The sequence below is a fragment of the Camarhynchus parvulus genome, chromosome 28 (assembly GCF_901933205.1).
Source record: "Camarhynchus parvulus chromosome 28, STF_HiC, whole genome shotgun sequence".
Lineage (NCBI taxonomy): Eukaryota > Metazoa > Chordata > Aves > Passeriformes > Thraupidae > Camarhynchus > Camarhynchus parvulus.
The window spans coordinates 5,462,259-5,474,611 of record NC_044598.1 but is presented as its reverse complement, the minus strand read 5'-3'; the positions used below and the strand labels follow the sequence as shown (position 1 = coordinate 5,474,611).

Here is a 12,353-nt window from a genome sequence, read left to right as displayed (position 1 = left end):
TCTGTGGATTTTGGTAGACTATAACAAAAGAAAAGGACAATAATAATTTTTCATTGCAGGTGTTTACCCTCCTTCCTGTCTGGAAGCAGTTGTCAAGCTGTGAAGTCTCTACTCTGCTTTAACATAACTCTGATCTCAGATGGCAATTAGATTAAGAAAATTAATATTGTATGCAAATTTCAACAGATTTTAACAGCTAATAAGCCTCAGCAGCTTTGATTCTCGGTAAAAAGCTCTTTTGGCTGCAGTTTTCCATTTTGGCAGCTTTTTTGCTGCTCTGAACACAAGCATCTCACAGTCTTATCTTTCAGCGTACAACTCCCAGGTAGAAAAAAAGCTTTGTCCTTTTTTTTTTTCTTTTAAACAGAAATACAGAAAAAATTCCTCTGCATTTTCAAGCCTCATGGCTATCTTGATAAACCTGATTCATCAATCACCAGCCGAGTCTCACACCTCACCCCAGTTCTCACTGTTGGCTGAAGGAGAGGTAGGTTTGTTCTGAGGACAAACTTCACCACGTGCATCCTTCTCACACACATCTTCCATCTGACTTTGACAAAACTTATCTCACAAAACTCCATATTACATTTTCAAAAAAAGGAATTACCTTTAAATGATCACAAACTGATAGATAAAGATGCATTTTCCAGTCTGCCGAGCTAATATTCAGCTGTCAGACTGCAAATTAACACCGGTCTGCTCCACTCGCCTCATGCCCTGACACCGGACTTTACTCTTATCCCATTGCCATTACCTCCTAAAACCTACCAGCTGGTCAGGCTTTAAAGGATTCCAGAAGTGGAATTTGCTGTCAAGTATCTGATTTGAGGTTTTCGGCAACTCCAGTCTAAAATTAGGGTTGGTTGGTTTGCTTGGTTGGTTTTTTGTCGTTATCCTACTTTAATTTTGATCATTACACAAATCTTTCTAAAAACAACTCAAATCACAAATCACAGAAATATCTCAGCCTCCTGCCCAGCTTTGCCGTCCTTTTCTCTGGGAACAGTTTTCATTGCTAGCAAGAAAATCTTCCTCAATTGCATCGTTTTTCATACCACGGGGTAAAAGCGACACTCCCGTGCTCGCCGCGGGCTGAGCGCTCCGGGCCCCGCAGCCCCGCCGCTCCCGCCGCCCGCTCACCCGCTCACCCGCTCACCCGCTCACCTCCGGCCTCCCGCGCCGGGCGGCGCCGGCCCGCGCCCCGCCGCGCCCCGGGAGCGGCCCCTGCGCGCCCGGGCGGAGCAGCCGGCGGCGGGCCCGGCACTGCCCCGCTCCGCTCCCGGCACTGCCCCTCTCTGCCCCGCTCCCGGCACTGCCCCTCTCTGCCCCTCTCTGCTCCCGGCACTGCCCTGCTCCGCTCCCGGCACTGCCCTGCTCCGCTCCCGGCACTGCCCCTCTCTGCCCCTCTCTGCTCCCGGCACTGCCCCGCTCCGCTCCCGGCACTGCCCCGCTCAGCTCCGCTCCCGGCACTGCCCCTCTCTGCCCCTCTCCGCTCCGCTCCCGGCACTGCCCCTCTCTGCCCCCGGCACTGCCCCTCCGCTCCCGGCACTGCCCCTCTGCTCCGCTCCCGGCACTGCCCCTCTCTGCTCCCGGCACTGCCCCTCTCTGCTCCGCTCCCGGCACTGCCCCTCTCTGCTCCGCTCCCGGCACTGCCCCTCTCTGCTCCGCTCCCGGCACTGCCCCTCTCTGCCCCGCTCCGCTCCCGGCACTGCCCTGCCCGCCCGGCCCCGGCTCAGGGCGGCCGCGCGGGGAGATCTCGGCGCAGGGTACCCGGGGCTCCTTCAGCGAAATTGCAGCTGCTCTTTACACGGAAAACAGTGGTTAAAGTAATACATAGAATTTCAGTCGAAACAGGGAGAAAGTGCTCCTTCTGTGGACCACGGCTTTGGAGTCAGCGTAGTGCAGCTGTGCAGATTTTAAGGCCGGAAAAAAACCCCCTTGAGATGATCTATTCTGTCCTGTGTTACGCAGGGCAAAAAAAATTCTACTTCGTCATTCTTGCTCTCAAGACTTGGGAGCACAGATCCTGTTTGCTGTTCCTGTGCTATAATGCATTCTTGGAGCACTTAATGCTGTTCCCTTGTCTCACTGAAATGCTGTCCATCAGCTCTTTCTTGCCAGACTTTTTTAAAGCTGTAGTCAGCACGGTTATGATGAGCATGGTTATAAATACCTTTGCAGACAGAAATGTGAACAATTTTAAAACAAACACAGCGACTTGCTGATAGTTTTCTCACTTACCCATTCGAGTCCACCTGCTCCATTCCCACCAAGCAATGCACAGTCCAGCGGCTGGCAAAGGGATGGCTTGTAAACAGTCTTGGTTACAGTAGCCAGGTTGCCACAGCATATCAGAGAACATAGTTGCACAAAGTACTGGGGCCCTGGTTTTACAATCCTGTCAGGAAACTCTGGCCATCTCAGAGCCCCAGGGGACACCTGTACACCTACAAGCAGGTGGTCATCCAGTATCTCCTTGTGCGGCATCACTGAAACCATCTTAAAATAGTGCTTGATCTGCAATGACCATATTTATAGAGCCAGTTTTTCTGGGGCTGATCTGAAGCCCACTGACGAAAACTCCCACTGACTTCCAAAGGATTGGGATTGGGCTTTCCACAAGCAAAAGTCTGCTTGTTTCAGTGTGTGCAATAGGTGGAACAAAACCATCTAAGACCCCTGGAGCAAAGGAAGGTGCTCAGGTGTTGTTTGCCTTTTTTTCCCTTGCGTTCACTTTGACTCTTTTAGTTACAGAGGTGTGATCCAAGTCCTCCCACTCAGAAGGACCCATCTGTGTCTTCACCAGAGGGTCCCCAGCACACAGAGCCACAGCAGCACAACCCAGCACCAACCTCTGCACAGCAAAGCAGCTCAGAGCAGAGCCTTGGTCAGGAGTGCTAACCCTGCATGCCTCAGCAGTCCATAACCATAAATCATGGTGAGTCTAGAATTACAAGTGCTGAATACTGCTACTCAATCCCTCTGCAGAGTGCTGCCTTCAAGCCATGAAAGATACCAGCTTTTATGGGATCTGTACCTTGAGACATCCAAAGGGGTCTGAAGGACAAAGATGGGCACCCAGTCTCTTACCTATCAGGTTTGTTCAATACTCATTAAACAATTAGGATATGAGGTACTTCAAAATCACTTATCATTTCAGAATATGGACTGCTATACCCCTGCTGGGTTAGTATTTATATGACAATGTATCTATGAGTGTACATAGGTTTATAAAAATGTAATCATTTATCCAGCAGATGCCCACTGTGAACAGGATGATAATGTGTTCAGAGGTCAAACAAGTCCTCTAGTTAGAGTCCACAAGAATGTTACCCTCTGAAACCCTGTTCAGTGAGTCCAAATGAAGCTCTGAGCAAGCCTGATGGCCATTTTGTCTGTGAGCTCTGGGATGTGATGCTGGGCACTGGAAAAGCAGAAGGGTGGCCTTTGCCAATGGGAACAGCACCCTCGAGTGGGAAAATGAAGTTCCTTCCAGTCAGCAGGACCTGAGGTAAGCAAAATTAGTTCAGGCTGGAGAAGGTTCGAGGGAAACCTCAGAGCCCCTTTTACTCCCTTAAGGGGCTCCAAGGGAGCTTGGGCGGGACTTTGGACAAGGGCCTGGAGGGACAGGACAAGGGGGAATGTCTTCCCACTTCCAGAGGGCAGGCTTACATGGGATTCTTCCCTGTGAGGATGGTGGGGCCTGGCACATTTTGCCCAGGAAAGCTGTGGCTGTCCCATCCCTGGAAGTGTTCAAGGCCAGGCTGGATGGGACTTGGAGCAACCTGGGATAGTGGAAGGTGTCCCTGCCCCATGGCAGGGATGGGAATGAGATGGACTTAAAGGTCCTTTCCAATCCAAGCCATTCTGTAATGCTATGAAACTCCAAATGCAATTGAGCACTGGTACCCCCAGAGCTGGATGTGCTCAGGTCTGGCAATGGCGAGTAAATGCTTGTGCCTGCTGTGGCACATGATCTGGGCAGAGCTGCTGGCCATTGCAGCCTTACTGGTGCATCTGCAACAAATCTCACCTTGTGTGGATTCTTGCATTTAAGTCAGTCTTCAGTTGTGACTCTCATAACACTTCATCCTACTGTCTTATTCGTGCACCTCTCCATCCTAATGAGGATCCCAAAGCCATTATAACTTAAGACCAGGACACAGCATTTTCATGGAATTGGTTCATCTGCTCTTGAAATAGATCCTGTTTATGAAGAAAGGGGGAGGCTTGTCTTCAGGAGATACTGCAATTCCTCAGGTCTTGAGAGAGGATGCTGTGAGACAGTGTCTAACTGGAACTGCACAGGTAGTTCATGGAAGAACATGCAATTATTTACACCTGAAATTTGGTAAGATGCTGTTGCTAACAGGACTATCCTTTTGAACATGCCTTTCTATTATCACTTTACAGCTTTTTTGTCAGAGCAGGGTAAGGTGGGAGTTTTGAAGGAATCATCACTAGCAGACAAACTCAGAAACTGACATTCCTGCAGATCATGGTGAGGCATATGTTTATGGTCAGGCAATGAGGGTGTCAGGGGGTAGATACTATGGCTGACACACCACTGATGCTTCTCAAGAGGAGCCCAACCATGATTAACTGCACCAAACCTCCTCTCTAGAAATGCTCATGTTCTGAATCAGTTGTGCTGAATCATTACTCATGTCAACACTCCTAACACTAACAGTCTGAGGAGTCTTAAAGTCTTCATGTCATCAGCTAAGCCAGGTCATTAAAATAAATCCCCACTGTCTTCACAGAAAGCAGGTATCTCTGTTCCAAGTCTGCTGTTGATTCCTCCTGTAGAGGCTGTGAATTCCAGCTCCACCTGGGTGCCTCCACATCTGCTTGCTCACAGTACCAGACGTGGCATCATCTTGGCACTGGCTGTGGCCAGTGGGGTATTGGGTTTTACATGACTTAAGCAGAAGGAGTCTAGCAATTAAAAAAACTGTACAGCAGGAATGGAATGGAATGGAATGGAATGGAATGGAATGGAATGGAATGGAATGGAATGGAACGGAATGGAATGTATGAGCCAGTGGTGCAGAGCCTGGATCTGTGAATGCCATCGAAGCCTGCACACTACAGCAGCAAGAGCTTAGTTTTACTCACAGGACCTTTATAAATTACATACTCTCCTAGAGAGTATGCTCAGAGTGCTTTGAACAGGTCTTTGCCATCTTAGTTACCCTGAAATGCAGAGTGGCTGGTGGGATTTAAAGAACATTCTTGATTAGGAAAATTTGAAAATCTTCTAGGTCTCCTTCCATTTACCAGTGGCTATTCCTGTAAAAGCAATGTCTTCTATGAATTTTCTGGAATAACAGCTCCTCTCTGAGGGCCAACACCCTCTCAAGACATTCCTTTTGATCATACTATTGCCTAGGAAGTTAACGTGCAGCTTCCTGTTAACACCATTGTATTGACATTTTGGTGTATGTACTTTCCTTTTTCCCACTTAGATAATCCTGAATTCTGTGCCATTTAGTTTCGTCATTTGTTCAAGCCTTATGCAGAATTTTTTATTTGGGCTTAATTGGGTCCCCCTTATGTGTCTCTCAGCAGCTGTTTGCTACCTGAACTCTGCCCTAAATCCTGCAGTGACAGGTGATGCCCATTGACACAACTCCACTTACTCTCTTTCCCACTGGCACCCCCACCCCAATATTCTGACTCCGGTGTCTGCTCTTATGGTGTCATTAGGATTCTGAACCCTAATGTTTAGGGTCACAGAGGGAGCTCAGATTCTCTGTGCAGAGACAGCACGTCCCACACCGCACACCCATCGCTGCTTATGGCAGTTCACTTACCCGCTCCTGCTGCTGGCGGCTGCTGCACTGTCTTACTTCCACATTCTTCCTGCCATGTATCAGCCTGAATTGGTTGTCCTTGGATGTCCTTACAACCTTGGGTGTGCAGAGAAGGTGGCTTATTGCCTGGTGACAAAGTTCGGTATCTTGAGAGAAAGGTACAACTTTGTAAGTGAAGTAGAAAGAGGAGAGATGCAGACAGCACGGACACTCTCAGATATCATGTGAGCCCCTCCCCCAGTTCTGTGGGGAGGCACATGGGAGCAGCTTTGTTCCTATTTTAGGTACAGACCTAAGTATCCAAGAGCCATTTGTACTCTCTGTGCAGCCTGGCAGGATTTGGGTTACAAGCCTCAAAGACCTGCTATTGAGTGTGCTGCTCCAGGGGATTACAGGCAGGAAAGCTGTCCCACAACCTCTGTCCTTCTTGAAAGGCTTTCTAAAGTATCCGACCTGTGGCTAATATTAGACACTGCAACTTCAGCAAGCAATCCAGTGCCCTTTCTGTAGTGCTTGGCTCTGCCCATACCTGCTGTGATTTCATCCTGTAGCACCATTTTCAGGGTGAATGTCAGGACCTCAGGACTCATGTCACTGGACACTTAAGGGTTCCTTGCTGATATTTTTGTTGAAGAGGGTAAAGTGTCCCAGGCAAGCCTGCTGGAGTGTCAGAACATCCTCCCCTTCCCTTGCACAGCCAGCACAGCAAAACTCAGGATGATATACTGAATAGCTGACTTTATTAGAAACAAAACTGACTTCATTTCCATTAATTTGCCTTTAAATTTCATTCACAGGTTCTCTGACACTCATACAGAAGTACTGAGATGAATGTGTGTAAGTGGTGTTACTTGAGGTAACACCATGAACAGAACACTGGCTGCTGAGTCCTCATCACGTCTCTCATGCGCTGCATATCGCACACACCTTTCATACCCACCCGAGGCTCTTGCTCCAGAGAGTGCCAGGGCTTCACCAAGCCTTGCAATGGCACAGGTGGGACCCTGCAGCCCTACAGCTAGCCCTAGGAACTAAAGAGACTAGAATATTTCAGTTGGAGGATATAATGCAGCTCTGGGGTTTTCGGGGTCTCTCCGACTCTGTCTGCCGTGGGTGTCCCAGACAGGGAAGTCCAGTTAAGCACAACCTGTCCGGGCCCCTCAGGCAGGCTCAAAGCTGCTGGCAATCTCAGCAAGATCAGCTCTTAAGTGAGATCAGCTCTTTGGTGATTTTCAGCTCTTTGGTGATTTTCTGCTCTTTAGTGATTTCAGCTCTTTGCTTGCGAAGTGCCTCAGCAGATGCAGGGAGAGAGAGGAGAAGGCTGTGTGAGGTTCCACATAGGTGTCTTTTTTGGTATCTTCTGCAAAGGGTCCCAGTGACAGTTCTTCTGCTGAATTGGGCAGAAATAGGGGTTTATATAGGGGTTTATATAGGGTATAGGAGTTTTGGGAAACAGTCCAATACAGGGTCGAGATGAAAATGACCTTTCATTTTACAGAGAGACAACAAGGGTCCGAGGGCAGAAGAGGGGTTTCTTAGGTCCAGTCATCATGACTAGGCATTTCTTATCTTAGTCTGCTGACCTCCAGAGAGACCTTGCAGGCTCTGTGCCTGCTACGGGAGACCTACAACAACCATCTCATCCACCTGCCTGAGCCCTTCAGGGCTGACCAAAAACTAAAGCTTGCTCGTAAGGCCATTGTCCCAATGCCTCTTCAACACTGACAAGCTGGGGGCATTGACTGCCTCTCAGGGAAGCCTATTCCAGTGTTTGAGCACCCTCTTCATAAGGAAATGCTCCCTCATGTCCAGTCTGAATCTTCCCTGGAATGGCTTTGTACAATTTCCAGGAGTGCTGTCCCTGGATCTGAAGATGAAGAGCTCAGCACTTCCCTCTCCATATCCCCTCCTCAGGAAGCTGCAGAGAGCAACAGTGTCATCCCTCAGCCTCCAAAGGAGACAAGATCAGAGCCCTCAGCTGCTCCTCAAGGGCATGCCATCCAGCCCAACCAGCTTGGTTCCACTCCTCTGGACTCATTCAAGGACCTTCACATTTCTTTTTAAATTGTGGGGCCCAATGTATGGGATCGCATTCCCATTCTGTGGGGGGACAGAACAAAAATACAGTTATTACAGCTATAGTAAATTGTTTCAGGATTTGATATGCCAACATTCATTTGCAATGTGTGGCCCTTTGCAGAGGGGAGAGGATGGTTTTAAAATGTACTGGTTACCAACTTGTTTTCAAATGTAATTCAAAGCACAGGTTTCAGCTCATAAATCCTGTGTCATTTGCAATCCTTGCTGTTATAGACTAGGGGCATTCAAGAAAAGGGAATTTATCTCTGTTGTGTTTTGACACTGGTTAAGACACCAGGCACCCAGGAAAATCACAATGAAGGGCTCATGAGCTGAGATAAGGATTGGAAGAAAACACTCTAAGGGCAAAACAGGCTCAAACTTAAAGGTATAAAGTGAATTTAATATTAACAGAGTCAGATGAGGATAATGAGGAGTAAAAGAAGCCTTTCAGTTCGTCACTTGAGATCTTTCTACACTTTGCTTAGGAAGAGGAGTCTTTTTCTTCTGCTATGCCGTGGAGTCTTTCCCGTGGGAGACAGTTCTCAGTGACTGTGCATGGTTCTAATTTCAAAAGTAGCAGTCCTGCCCAGCTTGCTGTAACATGAGTCCCTCCCACAGGCAGAAGAGTCTTCTCAAAACCCCATGTCATGGGTCACTAGTCCATGGGATGTAGTCTTTTAAGGCTAGGTGCTCTAGTTTGGAAGCATGGGCCCTCTCTCTTTGTTCAGGTCTCCCACTAGACCACAGCTTTTTTCGGATCCACCAGCTCCAGCATGAGCACCTTTTCTCATGGGTTGTGAGTAGATCTCTTCTTCCCCCGTGGACTTCATGCATTACAAGGGGACAGTTTGTTTCACCACAGTCCTCACTACAGCTTGCAGAGAAATCTCAATTCTAACACTTGGAGCACTTCCTCCCCTTCTTTCCTTCCACCGACCTTGGTGCCACCATGTTGTCTTTTTCCACACGTCTTCACTTCTTCCTTTTTCTCTGACTAGGAGGAAAAAACCTGCTGCTCGTAAGTACCACTGCCAACAAATCCCACGAATTCAAGGATTCCTGCGGGATCCTGCAGCGCTGGGAAGTTGATCTCGTCTAGGTTCCACGTTGGGAATCACTTGTCATGCTTCTGCTGCCAGCCATGCGGCTCTGCTGCCATTGCACAGGCAGTGGTGGCTGCCGTGGCGCTGGCACCATTCAATGCCTCTCCACGTGCACCGGGAAGGGGAAGCCACTGCTGCCCCTGCCCTTCTGCCCATGGCACATCTGGCTAGGAGTGGCCAGGCGGACTCGGCTCACCGCGGGCTGTGCCAAAATGTGGTGGCTGTGGTGCTTGTATGGCCACACCCAGCGCCGGATCGCCCCTTGGAAAAACCTTCCCATGTGCCATTGATTTCCTTCTTAAATATGTCACCACAGAGTGTTACCAACCTCTTTAATTGGGCCAGCAGCACGTCCATCTTCAGAGCCATCCGAGATTGTCTCTGTCAGACATGGTTACGCTTCTAGCAGCTTGTCAGAGAAGCTACTTTTGTGGCCCTTCTCTGATACTAAGAACTAGGCTGTGCCAAATCAGCACAGTTTCTAGCCTCACTCTCACAGGCCTGTTGATGCCTGCTGATCTATCAGACCCATGTTTGGACATATGGAAGGATCTGTGTTGTGACACTGAGCGTGTGTCATGGCTAAATCCCAGCTGGCAACGAAATACCACGCAGCTGCTCCTCACCCACCTCCATCCTGCCCTTGGTGGGAAGAATCAGAAGGAAAAGTTAAAGCTCATGGGCTGACAGAAGAACAGTTTAACAATAAAAAAAAACACAAGAGAACCCCATCAATAATAATAATAATCACAATACTAATAATTGTTGTGAAAAGGAGACAGATAAAATGCAAAAGGAACAAGTGAAGCCCAATACAGTTGCTCACCAATGCCCAGCCCATTCTTGAGCAGCAATCAACCCCTCCTGGGCAGCTCCCCCCTGCTTACACACTGGGAAGGATGTTCTATGGTGTGGAATATCCCTCTGGCCAGTTTGGGTCAGCTTTCCCAGCCGTGCTCCCCCCAGCTTCATGTACAGCTCCTCACTGGCAGAGCATGAGAGAATGAAAAATCCTTGACTTGGGGCGAGCACAACTGAGAAACAATGAAATCAGTATGTGATCAACATTATTCTCTTCATGAATCAAAAAACCACAACGATGTACCAGCCACTGGGAATAAAACTAACTCTGGGAGCCATTGTGCAGCTGAAAAACTGTAGCAGTGGGGAACAAAGTGACATGGACCCCCTTATGCATCCAAAGGAGATCGCTTTATGGTAGAATCAGCCCCTTTCTGTACTGTGAAAAATGCCCATCACTTGTTTTAAAATTTTAAAAGTTTAATAGTAATAAAATGGTTATAAAAATAAGAATACAAATTAGTGCAATAAGAATTTGGACAATCAGAGTTAGGACAATAAAGGACAATATAAAGGCAAAGAATTATGAATGTTTGGATGCTTTCCTCAAAAAATCATGCCCACTAACAAAGGATTAACCCTTAAAAGCAGTAGCCTGTTGCATATTCATATATCTCATATATGATGCAAACTTTCCTTTCAAACTAGATTTTTCTGTTTATTGTTAACTTCTCCCCCTTCTTCTTGTAAATCATGGTTTGGGTCCACGGAGTTTGAAAGGAGGTAGAAGCAGCCTGGTTCTTCCTGATAAGGAGGCAATAATTCTTCTCTTTGGGATTTTAGTGTCTTGTTGCTGTTATCTCTGTGCGAAGAATTTCTTGATTATGTTATCCATTCCTTGAGCTAGTTAGAAAAATATCTTACATTGCATAGTTTCTATTTTAATATTATGTTGTAGCCTAAAACTATATTTAACATACTGTTTAAAAGGATTAATACAGCATAACTTTCTAACATAACACATATAATATTCATTTTAATATTTGCGACAAGCCAATCATATAATACGCATTTTCCACATATACCTTTAACTTTAACCTGACATAACTGAAACCAAACCGAGACTTAACAGAACTGAACAGGAAGAATGCACCCATTGGCTGGCTCAGCTGCCATGCTGCTGTCCATGCGTCCCACCATCCAATCAGATTCCTGCTCATACACCCTCCTCGTGTTCCTCCAGCCAATCACAATCTCACATCCAGCTGACTGACTCCTCACTCCCAGCTGCCTCTCGCCCCTCAGACCATTCCCGCCCATCCCGGCTGTGGCTGTGTCTTTCCGTGGGGCTTTCTGGTGAGCGTGAGCCGTAACCACTCTGATAATTATTACCCCATGTCCTGCAGAAAACTACGGCATCATTGCTACCACAGAGAGATGGTGGGATAAGTCACATGACTGCAATGGGTGGCTGCAGATTCCGAAGGGACAGGCAACGAAGTAACCAAGTTGGGGTAACCATATGTGTGAGTGAGTGTTTTGACTGCTTTGAGCTTAATGATGCCAATGATAAGGTTAAATGCATAGGTTTATGGTTAAGTATTGGGGAGGAACATTGACTGTCATAGACTGACCAACCAGGAAGAAGAGGCAGACAAAACCTTTTATAAGCAGCTGAAAAAATCCCCACAATCACTGGTCCTTGTTCTTGTGTGGGATTTCAGCTTACCAGATGTCTGCTGGAAATACAACACAGTGGAGAGAAAAGAGTCTATGAGGTTTCTGGAGTGCATGGAAGAGAACTGCCTGACACAGCTGGAAAGTGAGACAACCAGGGAAGCTGCCCTGCTGGACTTGCTGTTTGTGAGCAGAGATGGACTGGGCGGGGAGTGACAGCTGAGGCCATCCAGACACAGCGATGAAGTGACAGAGGTTTTGATATTGGAGAAATAAGGAAGGAGGAGGGCAGAACTGCCCCCCTGGACTTCTGGAGAGCAGACTTGGGTCTGTTTAGGAGACTGATTGAGAGCCCCTTGGGAAGCAGCCCTGAGGGGCAGAGGGGTCCAGGAAGGCTGGACACTTTTCAAGAAGGAAATCTTCAAGGCACAAGAACAGGCTGTCCCCATGTGCTGAAAGACAAGCAGGTGAGGAAGAGACTGGCCTGGCTGAACAGAGAAATTTGGCTGGAACTCAGGGAGGAAAAGAACATTTATCGCCTCTGGAAAAAGGGGCAGGGAACTCAGGAGGACTTATGAGGATGTTGGGAGGTTAGGCAGGGAGAAAGTTAGAAGGGCCAAAGCCCAGTTAGAAATTAATCTGTCCCATGCTGTAAGAGATAAATGGATAGTTTTCTGTGTTTCTATAGATACATCAGGAGGGCCAAGGAGACCTTCTATCCCTTCCTGTAGTGAGAAAAAATTTCCACAAAGGATGAGGAAGAGGCTGAAGTACTTAATGCTTTCTCTGGACCTGACTGTGCTGGTCAAGAGCAACTGAACATCAACTGGTGTGTGCCCAGATGGCAAACAAAGCCAATGGTACCTGGCCTGTA

At 47.8% G+C, this 12,353-nt stretch overlaps 1 protein-coding gene across 1 annotated transcript in view; it reads right to left on the bottom strand.

Annotated features, from left to right (window-relative positions):
- The window catches only part of LOC115914270 (ceramide synthase 4-like), a 41,602-nt gene extending 35,636 nt beyond the window's left edge, over positions 1 to 5,966 (bottom strand). Inside the window, exon 1 of the mRNA XM_030966702.1 lies at positions 5,817 to 5,966. The gene's annotated coding sequence lies outside the window, so the exon portion shown is untranslated. The remainder of the gene's footprint in view (positions 1 to 5,816) is intronic.
- Positions 5,967 to 12,353: the final 6,387 nt, after the last annotated feature.